The following is a 23,495-nucleotide window of genomic DNA, read 5'->3' as shown; positions in this document are numbered from 1 at the left end:
GACGGGCATCAGGAAAATTGCATACGTGTTGCAATATCTTCGATACTGGCGAATATTGATTAACTTGCTGGTGAAAAACAATGCCAAATATCTCATTAAAAATTCGTTGATATTTTTATTTTAATATTATGTAATATCTGTAGTCCAAAAAAATATATTCGAAAAGTTTAATAAAAAATATTAGCCTTATATATGCGTGTATTATTATATTATTTGATTCTAAGTAAAACTAATCACATCTAAGATTGCCATTAGTCATGGATTGACCAAGATTTTTTTGGAATAAAAATCGCCCTTCAGGATTCTGGTTGTGTTTCAAATTGTCCCGGAATTTCAGAGAAAAATACATTTTTGAAACTTTTTGCACGTTTTCGTGTGCTTTTAAGATCGAACATTCCGACCATTGGTCGTCTTCAATCGACTAATTTCCGCTTTTAAATCGCTCATTTCACTTTTAAACAGTTTTCAGAGTCACCACATTATCGCCATACACTGATTTTAACATTTTATGAGCTTTTCTGTTTTGCAACTTAATGTTAACGCGTTGTTCGAAATCCATGATGCGCGACTGGAAGCCGGCTGACAAATCACAACTTATTCAAACTTGAAACTGACTATCTCAACGGGTCAGGCTATCCGACTTATTACTTCAAATGCATATAGCTTCAGCAGTTACTGCTATAAAATTCATTCACGTATGTATTATTAAATTGATTTATATAATATGTAATTTCACTACTTGATATTATGATATTAAGGAGTCTCTATTCTTTGTTTATTATAAAAATGTAAATAAAAACATTTCTATAATTATTAAAATATTAATATTTTTCAAGCGCGAGTAAAATAGTAGCTAGAATGGAAAATTGATTAATTAAATTGATTGCAACGGAAAGAGCTTACCGTTGAATATTCAATGCATAAAAAAGCATTAAAAATATTTGCTCATTTAAAAACAATAAAATGATTTGACGAAAGCGATGATATATGGATAAGATTTTTGCACGTTTCGCATGAAATATCAGCTGGAATATATTTTACTTTCGATAGTTAAAATATAAAATTATTTATGATAGTAACTGGTTCTCGATCTCTGCCGCAACAGTATCAATGTAGTAGTTTGGACGGCTAGGTTTTGCTGTGCCTAACACTTTTCTAAAAAAAATGGACTTTAAATTCTTCGTCGGGGTCCATTTTGTTATATATCCAACTACTCAGGTATTTTAAATGCTTCACCTTCTCAATTCCATCTCCGTATAATTTTAAGCTTGCTTTTTAATATAAATTTTGTTTTATTGCTGTCTATTTGTAGGCCTTTTATATACATTATTTATTTATACTATCTAAGGATCTTAAATTATTGACGTGTCATCAACTTGCTGACTCAAATTCATTTTTGTTCCTGGAGTGCTTCTATGAATATGGTTTCGAAATATATGTTGAAAAGAATTGGATAAAGAACACGTCGCTGTCTGACACCTATCTCTATTAGAATATTTTCTGTTCGATCTGCTTTTTGATTAAGATTTTTAAGAAGCCGTACATCTTTATCATCTATTCCGATGGAACTTAGGTCCTCAATAAGATAAACGTGTTTTACGCTATTGAATGCTTTCTCATTATCTATGTATGAAGAAAATGAAACAGGTTTATAAACTTCGTGGCATTTCTAAAGTAGCGACTGTATGCAGAAGAATTCTTCTTGAGTACACAAACTTTTTAAATCTAAATTATACCCTGCTAATAACTTGCTTGAATTTGCCTTTGTATTATATTTTTAATAGAATTTTCAGGGAATGACTTATTCAGTTTATAAGTCTGAAGTTGCAAGTGTATTTTATTGAGAAATTTCATGAAGATGTTTTAGCTTTTTAAATCTTCGCCGGTATCGAATTAGATGTAGTGGACTTATTACTCTTTGACATTTTTATACTATATTCTACTTCAGAGTTTAATATGTTTGGTCCCGTTTCAAGTTTGTTCTCTTTTATTATGGCTTCTCTATGGTCATGTACTTATTCCATTCATTCTTTGTGTCTTTCAGGTGTGCTTCATTAAATTGTAAATTTCGTCCGTCTAGATCCGGAAATATATTTTTTAAATATAAAATTTCATATACATATGATTAAGAAACACGAAAGGCATCGATACGCATTATATCATATATTATACTCGCATATATTTTAATAAATATTTCGCAAAAAATCCAACGATCGCTATGGCAACGTCGTGGGATATTCATAGCCAATAATTAAAAAAAAAGATAAAAAGGTCGCTATGGCAACGGTGAGTGGACCGTCCACGTACTTTGTGTTGTACTTGTACGTGTCTAATTCTTTACATTGAATTAAATTATTTTTTTATATTCAGATACATTTTTTTAGATTGCTTATTTAAAAAGCACTATTAATATTTTTTTTTTTTAATTTCGCATTTTAAAACGAGTTTTTCAAATGCGGAAAAAATCGACATTGATAACAGCTCGCTTTGTTGTTGTTATAACGTTATTTATGATCATAAAAAAATCATTATCAGTACTTATGTAAATAGAATCTATGCAATTGTATTAATCAAATCGAAGCAATTACGACGTTGGATTATTATGTTAATAACCTTTCATGACATACTGGATTGACATAGATTTAGAGAGCGTGGGACAAATTCGATCAATGCGAATGATTAATGAACGCCTTGAAAATTAATTAAGCGCTCCATTATCGACTTGAGATCGATGGCAACAAAAAAATAGTATCGGATTAACAGCGTTCGACTGTTCTTGTGACGTATACGCACAACGTATAAAATAATTTTTCCGCTATTTTCACAATATATAGCGTGCTGACAATGAAAACTTAATCGAATAAATATATGCGTAATCATTATGAAATCGCTGTAATATATATATGTATAACCATATTAACATACGAAGGTAAATGAAGTAATAAATTGATTGAAAACACTACTCCTAAATATTTTAATTGAAGCACTTTGTCGGTTAAAAGCGGGAGACAAGAACGAATCTTTTTTGTGCTTCATCTACGCCTATCTATTATTGTAAATATATACTATTAAGAGAATGAATCTACTTAACCACTTTAACACGGTTGAAAGATATTTTAACTAAATCATATTTACAATGTATTTACTTATTTTGAGAAGAAAACAAATATGAAACAATCCAGATAACAACCAATGGTGCCATAAAAACATATAGCAATTGTAAGAATTAGGTAGATATATATTAATTCTTTACGATTTGGAAACAAAATGGCTGACAAACTCAATCGAGATATTTTTTAAATTTATATTTTATTTTAATTAATATTTTATGCGTTTTTCATCTGTTTATATTTTTTCATTAAAATCACACAAAAATTTTGAGATATTTAAAAAATCCATTTATAAAACATGTTTTATATTAATATTTATAAATTTATCGTTTCCTCAAAAACCCACATTAATGGAAAAAAAAATTATAATTTGAAACAAGATGGCGGCTCAGGCTAGTAAGCAAACCTAGCTGATATTTTAATAAGGTATATTAGTTTTATGTCAAAATGAATAAAACTCCGTAGTTATTGCGTCCTCAAAAACTCGTATAAATTACAAAAAAAAAGTCGGTGACTAATACCTGAAATGGTTAGAATCCCATATGGACGCTAGTAGTTTCATTTTCTATCGTGTCTGAGAGATCATAATTAGTAATTATTGCTATATCATTTAAATTCCGATTGAGCTTTCTTAGATTTTCCTAATATCTCGGATGAATATCGCTATAAATAATTTAAATAAAATCGAACTTGATAAGCATTTAGTGATAGCAAGCTGTAATATTATTTTATAATTAATAAAATAGATGTTTTTGATTTCAGTTTGGTGTCTCATTATTTACTTGTATTTTACCCCGATGTAACACATTAGACTAACACCTGTCTAAAAGGAAGAATAACAATAAATATATGAATATAATGTTAAATATCAATCGTTGGAGGGTTAAACAGCTAACATTATATAATACAATCATTCATTGATAAACTTTTATATTTTATAAATATGTTCATTGATTCTGACGATTAACGTCATACAGTAAAAAAAAGCTTCGCATCTGCAAATAGTATTTTATTAAAACATTAAAAAAGTATCTAAAAAATCACGCTGCGGACGATATTAAGTCTCGATATTTATTTTAGCATAATATAAGTGAATAAAAAATTCACTACGCGGTCAAATACACCTCTATACTTTCATAAAAAAAACATTTAGAAACTGCGCAGAAAATTTCACCGTGACATTTCCTCTAAAAAAAGTATTCTTAAAAATGAGACGCGATCTAAACTATAACATCTAAGCAATTTCAATAAAATAGTAATTTACTAAAAATACATTCTAATTAAATTAGAAAAGCGTTGCTCAAGAAACTAGAACTTCCTTATTTAAGTTTACCATTTACAATGAACATAGAAATAGTTATATTTTCTATCAGTGTCGACGAATGTCACGAAAATTCTCGCTTCGCAACCAAATTATTTAAGTAGTTAAAATGTTATTAAAAATATTGAATTATAAATTATATATGAAATGATGTAAAATATTGTTGTATTGTTAAAAAATAGTCGGTTTAGAATTTATGAAATATAATAATCTATTTGCGAATAGCTTCATAGCATTCGATGCACATATTAAATTCTTTCTAGATTGCTAAGTAAAACTTCTCAAAGTTAAGAATGAAAAAGTTCAAAAAATAAAATCTCAAACTTCTCTGTAAAACATCTATTTTATTTCTTTCGCTAAAGCCTTCTGTGTCAGTTACATGAATATTATTAAATATTAAAGATACTCACATAAACCAAATAAGATTATATAAAAACTTTAATTAAAATCAATTCAGAAAAGTCCTGGAAAATATTGTTCAATATTGAGAGAATTTATTAGTTAATGCAACAATAAATGAGCAACTTCATATGTTCAAAGCTCTTTAACTGTGAAGTAATGAACTACCCTTTCATAGAAATAATATATTAAAACCCATGAGTATACAAAACCTATTATAAATGAAAATGTTTAATAATGAAACTAACTATCATGAATATATTAAGGTTACATTTTAAACAATTAATCACATAATAACATAAACTGTATATTTTCAAAAATATAATATTACAAAAAAGCGCAATTATATGATAAATAAATTTTAATAAAAATAGTTTTTATTTCAATCAAGAGATGTCGCACTTTTATTATTTTATATTAATTATGTTTTTGGCCGATAGAAGAAAATAATATTACAGAATTATTTAGTTTAGATTTCAATCAAGAGATGTCGCACATTTCATATTTTATGTTAAATAATTTTTTCGCCAATAGAAATAAATACTTTAATTTATCGCTAAAAATAAAATAATAATACTGAGATAAATATGTATAATCAATCTAAAATACTGTAAAAATTTTTATCCACTTATATTGTTTTATTATAACATTATAATTCAAAGTAAATTATTTAGTTTAAATCACAGTCAAGATAATTCACTAATATTATTTTATTTTAATTATTTTTTTGTTGATAGAATTATATTCTAACATTTAAACTCTAAACAAACGTTTTAAACCAACCTAAAATATATTAAATTAATTGGTATTGTAATAAAATGAGTATTTAGTATATTATTTTGTTTTGATTACAGTCAAGAAATGTCGCACTCTAAATATTTTATTTTATTTCTGTTATTACACTTATATTACAGTATATGTCACAATAATTAGCTCAGATTTTCTGAGATATATTTTAATTATAGTCTTTGTCAATAGAAGAAAAAAACAATATTACTAAAATATACTATTCAACATAAAATATAAGTACTGTAAATTAATTATTATTCAATGTTTTACTTCGTATAAAATATAGTCAAGAAATGTTGCACTTTTCATACTTAGTTTAAATTAATTTTATCGCCAATAGAAAAAAATACTATTACATAAATATACATTTATGGAAAACTAGAAATAATGCAAATACACAAGTAAATATAATGTTTAAATTTTTATTTGAAGTGTATTATTTAGTTTAGATTACAGTCAATGTCGCATTTTCATTATTTTATTTTAGTAATATTTTTCGCCAAATAATTTTATTGAAATAAATGTATAAAATTAAGCTTAAACATTGCAAATTGTTAGCATTAGAATTAATTTGTAATAAAAGTATAATTCAAAGTGAATTATTTAGTTTAAATTACAGTCAAGATAAATCGCACTTATATTATAATATCGTAACAACCTAAAATATTGTTAATTAATTATGTTGTTATCAAATAAGTATTTAGTGTATTTTGTTTTGATTACAGTTAAGAAATGTCGCACTTTTATTATTTTAATTATTTGATTTAGGAAATAATGCAAATAGTATTACAGAAATATAAAAGAAAACCTAAAATAAAATAAAATTATAAGCCGTTAAAATGTACTACAAGCAAATAAATAATAAGTGTATTATTTAGTTTTGTCTGTAGTCAAGAGATGTCGCACTTTTCTTATTATATTATAATTTTAATTAAATAATATAATAATACTAAAATATATTTTTAAGCAATTAAATAATGAAAAATATTGCGCAATAAACTATTATAAATAGGTAATAATTAAATAAATTTATAATTGTATTATTTACTTTAAATTATAGTTAAAAGATGTAATACTTTAATTGTTTTATTTTTAATCATTTATGAATAGATACAATTATTATTTTAAAAATCCATTTAAAAATATTGTAAATAAACTAATGTTAAAGTTAAAATTGAAAGGAAAGTTACTTTCCACATAATTTTTTTATTAAAATTTTCTGCCGCTAGATGTCTATAATAATTTTATTATTAAATCACATAATCATACATTTTATTATTTTTTACTTCCGAATAAATGCGCTATTTAATAATTAGGTAATTTAATATTTATATATATATAAATATATTGAATAATAAATATATATTCAATAAGTAGATGCGTTATCAATAGATGGCGGAAACAATGCGCGAAAATTGAAAAGTTATAGATGGCACAACTTATACATACATGTGATAAATAACGTTACGCAAAACATAAATTATAATAAAAAATAATTAAAATCTCACTCAAGATTTGCATAGAAAAAAGTGGTCGAATTTACATGAATAGAGACATTGTATATAATGAAATCTTCACTTACTTTATTGCTGGGGCGCTCTGGAATACGGCGATAGCGACAGATCTGAAAATTAAAAAAATACATTTTAGTGCTAAATATTCTATTTATAACAGATTTATGTTTTATAGATTTTTGCATACATATATAATATATATATAATAATAATTAATTGCATTTACTATCGACTAAAATCAGCAGAAATCCATATAATTCATATAATTATTATTATTCAACATAAGTGGGTCTCTTCTGTTATCGCAAAACATCCTCGAAACATTTCGCAATAAGCTATTCCTCAGAATTATCGTTGAGTTTCGCCAAAGATCATAGGATTCATTAAGTAAATAACAACATGAGATTAGTAAGAATCATGGAAACCTGCCATTCATAACATTAATTCAGCGAGCTATATATTTCATCATTTTAAAATCTGACTCATAGCAATGTATAAAACAATACGTTCTCTTAAAAATTCTATCTAACTAATCAATGTCAACTTTTTAACACAGCTGAGAGTTTATTGACGAAATATGTTAATGATGAGTAAAAAATTAAAACGAATCGCCCTAACTACTAAATAAAATAAGAAGTGTTGCTGTACAAATCTTAAACCATCTGTGAAGTGTTCCAAACATATATTGTTATTTTTCTTTTTCGATTTTTCATCAGTCTCGCGGATAAAAAGTGGCAGCGTTTTTCTTTTTTGAAGTAGGATTTTATAGATTATGAAATTATCTTTCTTCCGATGCTAAAACGCGTTTATCATAATAAAACATTGATAAAAGTTTTTTGTTAGAATTATATGCATGTATTCCGATAACTAACATAGATTTAAAAATAATTATTTTCCCTATCTCCCCATAATATATATTTAATAATGTATGTAAAATACAGTACATGTGAATGTTTTCTTTTAATATAAATCGTGAATCAATGAAAAACTATATAATAAGGTAATGTCATTGTATAAACTTCAAATCGACTTCAATGATACTAATATATATGTATACATTTTGTGATTCCCTAGGCATAAAAATTACAATATTTATGAATTAATTATTAAATAATAAATCACACAAAAGAATCCTTACTATTAAAAGAATACTAGTTAAGAAGATTGAGAAGGACTATTTACTATTCTAATTTTAAATCGTATTTCGAACATTTATTATTCTTACTTATAATATGAAACTAAAACATTTCCATGGCTAGTCTATAAATCTGATTCATCTATACTTTTTCTGTGTGTAAATAATTCTTACAATGCATAGAAAGAATAAATTAAGTAATACAACAAAAATATCTGTCTACAGAAGCCACTAACAATATTTCGAAAAAATACCTTGGAAACAATAAAAAAGGTCTGAAACAATTTATTTAAAATAAAATGAGATTATTGACTCAAAAAGGGTAGGTTTTTTTTACCAATGAGAAATCTCTGAGATGACCCCTTCTCTATAATTAACAAGTTTCTATTAGGTATAGCAAAGTTTTAATATTCACTTAAATGTGAAATATTTACGATCGGACAAGAGCGATTATCTTAACATTCTATAATTTAGATTGATACATCGTATCAAGTTTTCCAAAAATACGTCAACAACACTTACCTAATATACTTTATCCTTGAGACAACCGACTGCGTGTGGTCTTTATTTTCTCTGGAAGTCATAACATAATCTATATTACCGTAATTAACACATATATCAGTAATTGCATAAATAACGCTCGGGAGTTGTGTGCTTATCGGACCGAGTGCTATCTGAGAACGATCATCGATGACACCAACATCATCGTTAATTGTTTATTTTACACGAATTTATGATCGACGCGATCTGTGAGTCGACTTAATTCAAATACTTTTTTATCGCAACCAGTGTACGGTTGGTTGCTAGCGAGAAATTCTCGTCTTATAAATATAGGTGTGATGTATACGTAGCGACAAGAAAAAAGAACGAACAAAGCACATTGAAGTTTAGTTGCCATTTGACACAGCATACATATGTGCGTACATACACAATTAGTTATTCATAAATATCGACGTACATGTTCGCAATAATATAAAGGGAAAAATCTATATATAAATATATATGTATCAAATATTTTATAAAGCCTGATACTTTCTACATATTTTTACACCTCAATATTTGTGTTCTTAGATTATTTGTAAGCAAGGTATAGAAGTTGCAAATGAAAAATATAGAATTAAACACATACGTAATTTGATACTATAAAAGCATTGGACATTATGCACACAATGAGAATTTTAAAACAAGTTGCCATTTATGAACAACAGAAGTGTGCGTCTTAACCTGATAAGTTAATCGGTTAAATCTGAAATTGAGAAGCGTTATATTTTTTTTCAAATAAATCATGAAAATTTGATACAAGTGATTCAATAACAACAGTATTTTTAGACTTACTCAAACAAAGCTATTGAAGATTGTTTCAAAATCTAAATTATGTAAAACATATGTATTTAATACAATTTTATATAAATATATTCTAAATAATATAAAAAATAACAAAAAACCATTCATTAGATCAAGATTTATGTCAGATTTATATGTTCGATAATTATGTGTCACAATTCGCTTTCAAATATATTATATAAAAATTCAAAACTAAGCTTAGCTGAATGTTACCATATATTGGAAAAGCTCTGAAAATTAATTTAGCACAGCTAGTTTCCGTCGCTCAAATTACTCAAAAGTTAAAATAATAAAAAGTTATATACTGTTTATATTTTCTTGAAAAAGACTGAGTAGTGTTGCACTTATTTATATTATACATGTAATACCAAAAAGTATAGGTAGTATTGATAGACCAATTTGGGTTTCTAAAAGGTTGTTTTGAAAACATTTTATTCCAGTATGACAAAGAAAATATAAACAAAGTAATTGAACTTTCATTATCTGCTTTAAAAATCTAAGCTGTGTAAAAATAATATATTATACAAACTCAAGAAAGAATTCATCAATTTAATTCGATAAAATTTATAATAAATTTACATCTTTGTAGAATATTAGAAATACTGTTGTTATGTCTTGTTCTCTGCTCTGTTTATAATTTATTTTTTGAGTTAGAGAAAATGGACTTTGGTTATGTTTGGTGTAAAACAAATATATTGAACTAAACCTAAAAGAAATGCTTGATTTAATATGTTTTTTTTTTTAGTATAAGTAAAAATTATGGCACTGTTTATAATTTTATTCTTTAAATTATAGTACAAAATACTGGTATATCTTGTTTAATATATATTTGCTTTACACAGTTCTGACTTTGAAATTACTATGTTTATATTTTACTTATTCAAGTATGAGTAACATTATTAAAGTTATGTCTTGTGTAAAACATACATACTCGAAAAAGTAAATTATAAGCTGAGAAATTAAACTTTCATTATATAGTTTAAAAATTAGAACTGTTTGATAAAAATATACCGAACTATACATAACAGTAGTTTTACATATAAGTAAATTACAAACAGAGCAATTCATTTCTAAAAAACAGAAATTATAGCTATTGAAACTACGCAGTTAAATAATGGTTATATGTATAAAACACAAACTGCCATATGCTAATTTGATATTAAGTTCAAAATTTGAAGTTGTTTTACTAATAACATATATCCTTTTATACGGCAAATTATAACTGTCAATTGTAATGAGATTTTGGTTAAAAAGTTTGAATGCTTGTATTGTATATCCTAAGTTAGATAATGGATTTATACAATTAAATATATGTTTTTTATTTATATAACAATTAAAAAATCATGTACACATAATAGTTCATTTATAATGAGTTCGATAATCTAACGGTTAAAATAACATATTTTCTAATTACTTATTTTTTATGTATTTTTATATCACGGTAAATAAATTATTGTTATTCCATTTTTTTAATAAACAATAATATTAATTAAATGTGTATATGTGCAATCAGTACAGTTTTATTTGACAAAAACTATTGTACTTCTAATTAGTATATTATTTATCTTTTCATTAATATTGAGAGTGGCATAGCACAAGATTTTTGTTAAAAATTTTAAGCGTTAAAGTTTTATGTCAAATACCAAACACTTGGCGTTTTCAACACTTCCATATTCTCAAGAGGTAAGCTATTTACGAATAACTTACTTTTAAAAACTTCGTAAGCTCTTTAATATGACTTGTATTGATAATCACTCATTAGTCAAAGATAATCAGATGTTTTTAAAGCATTAAAGGACAATTAGTTAGTAGCTGTTTATATATAATATATTAAATATGAACTATAAAATTGCTGCTTTATCAATGTAGCGTACGTTTCTAATCAAATATTATAAAACACGGCAAAAGCTAAATATAATTAGTTAATGGTTAATTATTTATTTCGCGGAAGTGTTTTTTAAAGCTTTCATTTAAATTTAATAATGTTTCAGCAAAACGTTTACATTGCACTCGCAATATCTTTTTTTTCCACAAGAGCGGAAACGTAATCATTATAATGCAAGCTTATAACAATAACTAAAAGCAATGCATTTATAAAAGCAAGTATAATTACTTTTATAAAAAATAAAAAGTCTATAACGTAGCTATATTGAAGATTGCACCCTTAAAATAGTATTTCTGCCTTTAATACTAAATGACATCTTTCGGGACACGGTCAATTGGGCGACGGCGATTGGGCGACGGTCAAATGGGCGATTCAAAATGGGCGACGGACAAATGGGCGATGGTCTTTTGGGCGACGGTCTTTTGGGCGATACAATAATAATGCATTACAAATAAATGTGATGCAAATCATGATCTTATAATTAATTAAATAATTAACATAATTTAATACATATTAAAATATACATATACATATACGTACATACGAAAATATAAGTAATATTTTTTAGAAAAGAATTAAAAGATGAAAACATTATTCGGTCTAAACAAAATATAATATACCTACATAATATATATGTATATATTTACTTATCATTTGTGCTTATTTAATCATAAAATATCACTTAAGCAGTTTGATTTTTTTATTTAAGAATTTAAGAGAGTTACCCGATACCTTAAAACACGGCTTAAGTCGGTAATTTTATTATAAATACCTACCTGATAAATGTTTATAGTGGGCCCTTACGCGAATTTTTTTTATGTTTTGAGCCTTGGAAACTACTGTGAGAACAAACTTCTGGAATTTCCAAAAATCGCATATTTTACAGTTATCTATTTTAAATTAGATAAGATAGTTATATATAAATATAATAACACAGAACTAGCGCTGATAAGTGTTTATCGTGGATTTTGCCCTTTACGAGATTTTTTTATGTTTTAAGACTTATAAATTACTGTGAGAACAATCTTTTGGAATTTCCAAAAATCGCATATTTTACCGTTATCTATTTTAAACTGGATAGGGTAGTTATATATTAATATAATAACCTAGAACTAGCGCTGATTTTAGCGCTGAGTTTATTGTGGATTTTGCTCTTAACGCGAATTTTTTTTATGTTTTGCGCCTTGGAAATTAGTGTGAGAATAAACTTTGGGAATTCACAAAAATCGCATATTTTACAGTTATCTATTTAAAACTAGATAGGGTAGCTATATATAAATATAATAACCCATAACTAGCGCTCAGTATACTTTTGAATTTTGACTAAAAACGTTTGCAAAAAGCTTCGTTGCGTCTTTGAAAATTATTTTTGTCGTGGTTTTAAAACACTTTGCCAGTGTCATTGTGTTTTTGGTAAAAAATTCAATACAGCAAGAAAATAAGTATGTGTCTTTTTATTCACATGTGGGTTATATTTTATGTGTTATTTATAGATAATTGTTTTTTATAGATCATTGTTGAGAACGACTAATTTGAGTTACCACAGTTTATGTTCTTCATAAATGGATAATTCAGGCATATTAAGTCAAAAAGACAAGGAAAAATATGTTTGGAATGGATATCTTTATGAAAAGAATAGACCAAAGATTTTTTATAAAAGTTTTGAGGTACAATAGAAAAAATATCATAGAATATTTACGTGGTATTGCATATAATTATAATATGAGTTAATAATTTGAAAATAAAATTGTTTTTTATTTAATATACTTTTTCGTTTTAATGTATATTTTATTAATATTTACAATAAAGCAAAGCGTGCAAGATTTTTTAAATTTCTGTCGCCCATATGACCGTCGCCCAAATAACCATCGCCCAATTGACCGTCGCCCAATTGACCGGAATCGCCCATTTGTCCGTCGCCCAATTGTCGCGTACCGCATCTTTCATAGTTATATTTATATAATATTTTTGAAAACGAAAAAAAATATTCTAAGTCAATTAAAAATCGCAAAATTACAATTTTAATCAACCTTTAAGACGTTCAAAGCAAAAGGTAAATTGCTTACGGTACATTAAAAAAAAAACATAATGCAGATTTTACTTATTCTTAGTTATATTGTCGTATTTTCCATCGTAGTTTATAATTGACTTTCCGCCATTAAACGTCTATGTAAGATGTCAAACGCAAAATGCAGTACAACGTCAAAGTGCTGTTTAATAAAGAAGGAAGGTAAGAGTTTAATGAGATTTCCTCTTTACTGCTGATGTAAATAAACTTTAAAATCAATTCACAATGCACCCTCAAATAAAACGCTTTGAACATAAATCAATATTTTTAAATTTATCCCTAAATTATTTTGAATAAGAAAAATAAGATAAATATAGTGCAACCCTAAAATAATACTACTTTTAATCATAATTCAGAAATTCTTTCTGATGAAGCTTATTGCCAAATTAAAAATTTCGATCTAATAATATTAAATGCACCCTAAAATACGGTTTTAATATGATTTTTCTATTACTGTGCCTATCTACTATAATATAGATATATATTTGCAACGGTAAAAGAATATTATAAATATTAACCGCAACAGAAACAAAGTACAGTTCACCCTCAAATATTTTCTATTGAAGTTTATTAACATTTTTTCACTCACGCATCAATAAACGTGAAAAACAAGCAACAAGAACAAAAATATATTTACATATACATATATTTTTCTCATATATACCGTAAAAATTTAAATTTACGTTTTTACAAAAATACATATTAAAATAATCATGAAAATAAAAAATGCACCCTTAAATTTTAAAGCTTATTAAGATTTATTAAATTCAATTAAATTCAATTTTTTACGTTTCTCTTTAAATTTTACCCTTAAAAAAACTTAAAATGTACCTAGCCTTTTAATACAATAAAAATATGTTATTTTTTCTCCTTGATATATTAACGTTATTTCACGCTTGTTAATTTAAACGTTAATAACTAGAAATTATAATTTTGAATTAAATTTCATACGCAAATTTAGTTAAGTACAATGCACCCCACAATTAAAAACTTTTTGAAAAGCTTCACCTTAAATTCATTTTAAAAGCTTTGCCAGCGCTTAATCTTCGCAGTTCTAACACAAGTGAACGATACAATTTTAAAGTATATTTCGGTTAAAAAAATTCACTTACTTCCAACAGATGCAGCAGGATGACACGACGCACAGCTCCGCCTTCTCACCGCGAACTGGCGAGCTTCTGAAACTGACGCGACTTAAAAAGATACCCTCCAGAGTGGGAGCGGGGGGGTTAGAAGCGACATATACACTGAACCTCCACTTTTATTAGCTATTCTAATAATATCACTGCATCACTTATTTTATAAACGAATTAGAATCAAATTGAAAGAAGCAGACAACACTCCATTAAAGTATGACCCTCGGCAACTTAAGTAGATTCACAATATTAAAAAGAAATAGACAAAGAAGCAAATTGTTTCAATCAATAATCCTTTATAACTACTTATATATAAATGCTGTTTGGATAAAAATGTACGTCCCTAAAGATAAGAACGCTACGAAAAATCGAATCGTACATAATGAGAATCAGCAAAAACCATCGCCGAAAACGTCCTGTATTTGGCTTGCTCGTTGAGAAGCTGAATGGCTCGTTCTCAAACCCTGACTCTTGGCCGCAACGGTACAGAATAAGGGACGCGATCGCGAATATCTAGCGCAGTGTTCCTCAAGTATTTAACACCTGCGGCCCTGTAAAAATAAGATAAATATTTATGAACCGTTTGTTTGCGTTTGGTTCATGAATGTGTCTTCCGTGTGAATCTTCTGTTATTTGCCACTGAGCATGACATAGGAAAATGTTTGAAAACGTTGAGCAAAAGCTGTAACTTCTTTTTTATTTCTTGCCTAGTAATTAGTCTGGCGCCCCAATGTGTGCGCTTAGCATCGAAGTCTCTTGCAGTGTAGTAAAAGCCTTCAAAGTCTTTTGTTCTAATTTTATGCTTTGGAGGACAGTATACTGCACTTATTTTAGTGGTTCTATACATTTTAGCAACTTTTACAACCGATTTTTATTATTATTACTGCGGTTCATCCTTGTTTCGTTTCATATATAGCATGCATTTTAAATATATTTTTTTTGTAAAATGAGTACTTACATGCATTTTTTATAAATATTTTTACTTCCTAGTTATGTTGAGCCAGACCATTGGCATTCCAAAATGCCATTCTCAAAAAATGAGCAGACGTTTATTGAAACTTGGATATGGCAAGTGTTAGAACTTTGAGTCCATCCTTTCCATTAATTTTATCATTATGTCTTCTAGTTTATTAATTGTCGATTGATGTTTGGGTGTATTTTCATTAATTTTGTTTTTAACTGCGTCAGCATAATTAGCTCCGGATTGGGTTTTGAATGAGTTTTAGTCGGTTGTTGTTTTAGGTATTATTTTCTCTCTCATAGGAGAAAATTTTCTTGCCTTTATTTCTCGGTAGATTACGCAGCCCTTGTTGTTTGCCGGGTGTTTGTCTTTGCATATGACACAGCCTTTTTTCACAATTTTGTGTGAGGTGATCACCTGCACATTTGTGAGTTGCGGTTGCAAAAGCGTTTGGTAGCAGCGCATGCACTGGGGTATTTCTAGTCGTTTACGCAGCGGTTCGATTTTTATTACAATGTTGAGCATACTTATGATATGTCCTTGTTGTTGACTTGTTGTTATAGTTCTATTGTGAACATCGGTAGTGTGTTGTTTGCTTGAGCGTTTCGCATGTTAGTAACTGTTTTCACTTTGTGGCCATGTTCTTTGAGCGCATCTTCAATGTATTTCGTTTCTGTTGAAGAGTGTATTCCTCGAATTACAACTTTAAATGTTCTGTCTGACTTGTTTTGGTATGAGTGAAATTCTGTATTTTTTTCTTTCAACTCTATCAAAGTCGATCTTGTAACAGAATCTTTACTTGAGAGTTTCCGATAATCTTTGTTTTATAAATCCAGCTCGATCTTCTTTCGTATATGAACTTCATATACGAAAATTGGTGGCGGGTTAGCTTCCTTTCTTTGTTAATTTTTCTCTTCTTTCTCTTCACCTTCTTCTCCGGCTAGGATCCGTGATAGTTTTTTTTATTTTTACAGAACTGGCTCACTCGGTTTTGCTAGATTTTTCCGTTTTCCACTCTTCATTAGTTTTGGACCGGATCCCAAAACAATATTCTTTATCGAGATATATCCAAAACTAACAGAATGACTGCATTTTATGTCTGGACGTCAGAAGATAAAGATCAAGTGCGCTTGATTATATATTTTCCAAAAATGGATCATGAATTCAGAGGCTACATATGGAAGATAAAATTATTAAAATTTTCAATTAACGTTCTTAAATTTTGGCAGCATTAAAAAAAGAGTTTTTGAATCCTTTAGGAAATATATTAGGTTCGTTCAGAAGCTTAGCCATTCATTCCATATTCAACAAAAGCTCTACTAGGTAAGATTTTCACTCTCGCAGAAACTGCTTTACTCCTTCTCTCAATTCTAACAGACGTGCAAGATCTCTTTCTCTCGATAACCATCTCATTTTTGCATGGAGTAAATGTTGGTGATGTTAGTCCATACTAGGGTTCTTAATTAATTGCAGTTTAATACTATTCGAATATTGAACAAAATATGGATAAATCATTCAAATACTTTAACCAGTTAATGCAAAAAATCAATTAATTGCCTGTATAATATTATTTAATTAAAAAATAATTAATGGTTATTAATAATTATTTTAAGTAGTCATTAATTATTTTAATAATCGTTAAACTCTTTAAATTTTATAAAATGTGCCGTTAAGTGAGCGTCAAAAGCTAAGTTATTATTTTACATACTTTTTAGTCAGTGACGTAATTTCAGATGTTTTAAATCAGCTGCGGTTTAATTAGTTCAGAAATATTGATCGAACATTTTAAATACATAATTGTAACGATTTTATTGTAAATACTACATTAGCTTGTTTGTTACTAATGGAACAACAAATGAATTCATTTTCGAATTGCTTTATTTAAATGAATTTATATTTGTATGATTTTTTTTAAAAATTTAATTTAGCGTCGTTTAAACCCGGTGACCAGGTATTTGAAATTATTTTATCTACTGCTATTTTTCTATTAATTTTGATCTCAATTGCTTCTCTATATATTTTTATTTACCTAAAGTTTTAGTTGTATCAATGTTTTAATTATGATTTTCATTGAAAATGTAGCTTGGCAACGTTGATTACGCGTTTCTATGTTCTATCTTTCTTTGTGAAATTTTACAGTCTGTCTGAATAATGTAAATTTTGTCACACTAGTTACAAAAAAAATTGGTATACTCTTTCTGTTTTATCTTTTTCATACGGTTGAATAATTATCCTAGCACACTCTCTGGAAAGTATTCATCTTATCTTTTCTGAAATTCCTACTACATATGGTAAGTGTTAAATACCATTCAATTTTTCTTTCTACCGCGAATATTAGCCATTTCATTTTAATGCTTCTTTGACATTTTTAAATTCCTTAATTTTATTTTTAATTTGTTAGGTTGCTATAGAGTGTAGTTGTGAAGGATGACGGTGAGAATTAGCGTTTCAATAGCAATTTTTATGTGGGTTTTTTTCTTTTATTTTTAAAAAAATCAATAAATCTAGATTGAAAAATACTATGCAAATTCTGACAAACAAAGATGTGACACTTGCAAAGATTACAACTCTGCATTTGTTCGAATACTTATAGACACTTATCTGATCATTAGCATATAATATAATAAATATTCAGAGTTCTTTAATTTCCGCATGTATATCTTTAATGAAGTGCAGAAGGAGCAAAGTATAAAAAGCTATGAATTTAATTACTTCTGAAGAATAAGTTTATGACAAGCTTTGCCAAAAATCGAATGTCGACGATCTTAGAAAGGCATGAGAGGCTAGTGACTATAGTAACTGTAACGACGCGGACGAAAACCGTGTTGTTGGTCTACTAGCGTCTGCCGACAGTGATTGTAAATATATCTGTAACGAATTATATCAAATAATTATGCAGACGCCAAAAGAATTGCGATCTAGTTTTTGATACACGATTTATCAGTATGAGTTTTGTACATCTCCACATAATTTAATAGTATCAACTGTTTTGAGTCAGATAATGTATATATATATACATTTCGTTCTTTTAAAAATCCGCCGCAACAATGTTTTATACATCAATTATTTACATGAAATGCTTTAGTACATCAAAATAGCATTAGTTATCAGATGTAAAGCTTTGTCTTATTTATAATGTCACGTTCTTTGAATTGATAATTATCCCAAATAAACAGCAAATCTACAGAAAATATATGAAAAGGGAGGGTGGATGGAACAGACGGACAGACAGACATGGAGACTTATGTACCATTCGTAAGCCCTTCGTTTATACACACAATATTCGCTAAACTCTTATTTCAACATTTGCACTTCTATACTGCACTTTATTCCATTTTAATGCGAAATTCAATTAAATTTATTTGTTCCGTTATATTAAGAATAATAAAGTGCCGAACGTGATGAAATGCGACGTCAATAGTTTAATTTCAAACTACGCGTCCAATATGCCTATAAAATCCCAAATGGACAAACATTGTCGCTATTTTTTTATCACATCCCGTATTTTAAACTGAACAAAACATAATTCACGCGTTGTTCATTGAATTGAAGCAACGAAGAAAGATAATAGTATACAGTCAAAAATAACGCAGCAACAAAAGATTAGATCAATACTTCTTCCGAGATGACCCCAAAATTGTTTAATATATTAGGTACAAGTCAAATCATAGTACGTTTAACTTTATATTTTACATGTGTATTGTATTAATTTGGTTATAGAATATTATAGCTATTAATAAATTATCTTTTATAATATGTACATATGTAGGAATCGCTATATGTTAAGTGTATGTTACATTGTATAATTATCCGTTTCATATACAACTTAGATAGCATTCATTTTCTCTAATGACCCTTGCAAATTTTTATAAACATCTTCATTTTGAGAGATAACCGTCTTACTTATCTGCTAAGCAATTTAAGAAACATAATTGAATAAACATTATTAGCTAAAAATAAAATAGTCAAACAACAAGAGTAATGAAGCAGCATTATTATGTATAATTCTCTTATTATCAATTCAATGTATGATATTTGTACAGTGCCTAATTCACAAATTGAGAACTACTTTTTATAAATGGTCAATTTTCTCAGAGATGGAAAACATACAATCCAAAAATAGCTATCAAATACAAAAATTCTAAAGGAGTTGTATTGGCGTAAAAATATAACAAACCTTATTAGCAATATGTAATGTGTTTCTCTGTAATAATAATTTATTATGTTTCAATACAGATGTAATCATTTAATTTTTTTAAGACATTCTAATTAAATTAACAATTTCGCTCATTCGGGAGTACCGCAGAGATCCAATTTGGGTCCCCTGTTCTTCATAAAAAACTTGCAATATGTACTATATGTTAATGATCCTGAAAGTGTCTCTAAGTATTCGCACAAATGCGGATTCCTCGTTTTTGCAAAAATGCCTGAAGAGGTTACCGATTCAATAGAGTGTCACATTGACCTTGCTTAGTAAAATTTTAGTATGCACCTAGCCAAAGTTTGCGATAAGGCATCAAAGATGCTCGGTATCGTTATGCGTGTCACTTTAACCATTTTTGTCGACTAAAAATAAATAAAAAATAATAAAAATGCAACTAAACGATTACTAAATATATTATATTTAATACTATTACATTAAGTACTGAGCTTGATTTTTTATTTTCATGGTATCAAATTTTACAAAACATTTTTCAATATGATATTATTTCTCTAGTTTTCTCAAAAGACATATTATTTATTATTTTATCGCTTCTTTTAATATTTAATGCATGATAGTTTCTCTGATATATTTATATGTGGAATATGTCACTCACTAGATTTCTTTGTTGAAATATTTTGATGAATTCCAAAATATAGCAAATAGGTAAAAAGTATCTTTATCAAAATTTCATAGTTGTAAAGTTTATGTCTAAATAAATTTTATTTACGATTTTCTATTGCCAGGTCTTAAGGCATAGAGCAGTCCTAATCAACCTTTTTTCTCCGTGCCAAATACAGATATTTGTGCAAGGCGTCTATGGTACTAAAAAATATATATATATATATATATTTAAATATACAATACAATACAAAATTAAAATAAAGACTAACAAAAATTAGTAGATTTTTAAAATTATGTTAGAAAAATTTCTTAATTTTGGTAAAATGAATTCGTCCGGCTTTTATTTTTGCGAAATACGTTCGCAAAACAGCAATATCGAGAGATTGTAAAATTGAATTTTAAATTGAAATTATTGCCAAACCTTTTCATTTTTCTTGATTTGTGCTTGATCATAAATAGTTGTGTTTTAATTATGAAAAAGTCATTAGTATTCTTAATGCAATAAATACATTTGGAAAAAAATATTCGAAGTTAGAGTTGTAAACATTCATTTTAGAACCTCTTCAATTTTGTGAGATAACAATTTCTATACCGTTTTAATTTCCACTACATCTATATATTTTTTTCTTTAAGACTTATTACTTCTTCTAATAATTTACATTTATTTAAATTGCTCGTTACAGTACATTGATTGATTTTATACAAAAATTCGAAAGGTTAGTAAAAAAGTGTTTTTTTAATAATTCGAAACTTTTTAAACGAAATAATTTGGTGTTAAGAACACATCAAAAATTTTGTCTTAAACTTGATTTTAGGATCAGAAAGCTCAGGGAAAAAATCTCTTTAAAATAAAAATTTAGTCGTAAAATTTATTTATCTAAGCATTTTGTGCCAGATCATTGATTCACAAATAAATTTAAAGCTGACAAAATTTGATGCAGTTGATATGCCTTTCAATCTTGTATTCAAATCACTTGCGGCGGTTATGTCTTTCCCGTCTGGTATTACTAAATGATTTCACCGTTAATTTATAACTCGTAGATTCAGGGATGTCATTTCAGATTTTTGCAAAGGGCAAAAGTTGGCCAGTCAGTGGTCGTTTTTTTAATATTTCGATTTCATTAGAATTCATAGTATTTCTGTAAATGATTCCAAATTCTAAGAGGAAATAATTTACGTCATAAGCAATAAAATCGTGCCGTCGCCGTTCGTACTTAAACTTTTTTATAACAATAATACGACTCATAATAAGTGAGAATCAAATGAAGCATATCTAAACCGAATTTTGATCAATAGGGGAACGCAAAAAACAATTATCCCTTCTCAGAAGTCAAAAATCCACGTCAAAAGCAATAAAATCGTGTCAGCGACGTCGCAGTGGGAACGCTCGTTACCGAGCGTTCCCACTGCGACGTCGCTGACACGATTTTATTGCTTTTGACGTGGATTTTTGACTTCTGAGAAGTGATAATTGTTTTTGCGCCCTCCTATTGACCAACATTTGGTTTAAATACACTTTGACCAATACTCTTATATCAGAAGTTCGTAATAATATTGGTAAGGATAGCTATAATATTTTTAAAACATGAAATGCAGAAAAACTATAGAGCATTATGCGGATGTGACGTCTCTTTATACTTCTTTTTCTGCCTATTTTCCACGAGGGATGAGTTGGGTTAGTTTGTATTTTAGATTTGATCTAATGAAAGTTTTAAAATTATAATTAGTTTCAGCAAATTTATTTTTCGCAACTGGCAAATTGAGTTTCAGATACATTTTAGAACAGCATATAATTTCACTAGCGTGTACTCAGTAAAATTATAGTTTCGCTGATAGAAATATATATGTATTTGGATTTCAACAGTGAAAATATAATATAAGTATGTAAGTGTATATATTACTAAGCAAATGAAATTATATTATTTTAAGTCAGATAAATTATATTTTCACTAGTAAAAATATATATCTACCTGTGAAAATGTATTCAGATATGTTTTTACTGAAATTATATATTTTAAAAATATTTGAGACCATTTATTTTTAGATAACCCGAGAATTTCTGGTTTAGAATCAGGGACCACACTTTAGCATTAGAGCAGCGGTTTCCAACCTGGGAGGCGCGCCTCCCAGGGGAGGCGCGGACTATTGCCAGGGGAGGCGCCAACATTTTTTAATGAATTATTTTTTATACCATAATATCCACAAATGAATAAAACTTGATATATTAATGTAACAGTGAAAATTCAGTGCATGAATGTTCATTTTTTTACATTTAAATATATTTAATTCCTATTAAAAAAATTATCTGGAGCGGAGAAATTTAAAAATGGCGCGTTTGCAAACGCTCTGTTTCGGTAATACACAAAACGACCGCTAGTTGCATAAAACAATAACCTCACATTTAAATGTCACTCGTGTCAACTGAAGCGTGTCGGCAGGGCGTGATATTGTTTTTTTTTAATTGTTTCTGACGTGATTTCTTCTTGAAAATAATCGTTAGTATATTTTAAACTTCATTTTTTAAAATATTTTTTAGACGAATGGATAAATTTTTGAGTGGTTACAAGAGAAAAGTCAACAATAATGAAGATACTGATGCTGATACTAGTGGGAATAAAATCAAAAAAGTACAAGGAAGTAAAGCTCCCAAGAAAAGACAATACAGTTCATCCTATTTATCATTAGGATTCACTAGTGTCATTATAGATGGCTTGGAAAAACCAATGTGTTTGTTGTGTTCGAAAGTTTTGGCTTCAGATAGTATGAGACCAGTCAAATTAAAACGGCACCATGAAACTCTACATTCTGAATACGTTGATAAGTCCATAGAATATTTTGAAAGAAAATTGGATGAGCTTAATAATCAAAAGCAAACGTTCAAAAATATTCTTTCTGTATCACCAAATGCATTATTGGCTTCGTACCATGTCTCTTACCGAATCGCAAAATGTAAGAAACCACATACAATAGGAGAAACTCTAATTTTACCAGCAGCTATTGATATGGTT

General features: G+C 27.7%; 1 protein-coding gene across 3 annotated transcripts in view; it reads right to left on the bottom strand.

The window, feature by feature from the left end:
* LOC148234372 (putative 3-phosphoinositide-dependent protein kinase 2) overlaps positions 1-23,495 on the bottom strand; it is a 126,535-nt gene that overhangs the window by 92,340 nt on the left and 10,700 nt on the right. Inside the window, exons 2-3 of one of the 3 annotated variants that reach the window (XM_088187819.1) lie at positions 8,791-8,841; positions 7,202-7,243 (exon numbers count right to left, since the gene is read on the bottom strand). The gene's annotated coding sequence lies outside the window, so the exon portion shown is untranslated. Of the gene's footprint in view, positions 1-7,201; positions 7,244-8,790; positions 8,842-14,677; positions 14,744-23,495 lie in introns of all 3 variants that reach the window. The other 2 variants (XM_088187821.1, XM_088187820.1) reach the window with 2 other exon arrangements.

The sequence above is a fragment of the Plectrocnemia conspersa genome, unplaced genomic scaffold (genome assembly GCF_051122295.1).
Source record: "Plectrocnemia conspersa isolate PC_06_02 unplaced genomic scaffold, ASM5112229v1 ptg000006l, whole genome shotgun sequence".
Taxonomy (NCBI): Eukaryota; Metazoa; Arthropoda; class Insecta; order Trichoptera; family Polycentropodidae; genus Plectrocnemia; species Plectrocnemia conspersa.
This window is presented reverse-complemented; position numbering and strand designations above follow the sequence as displayed.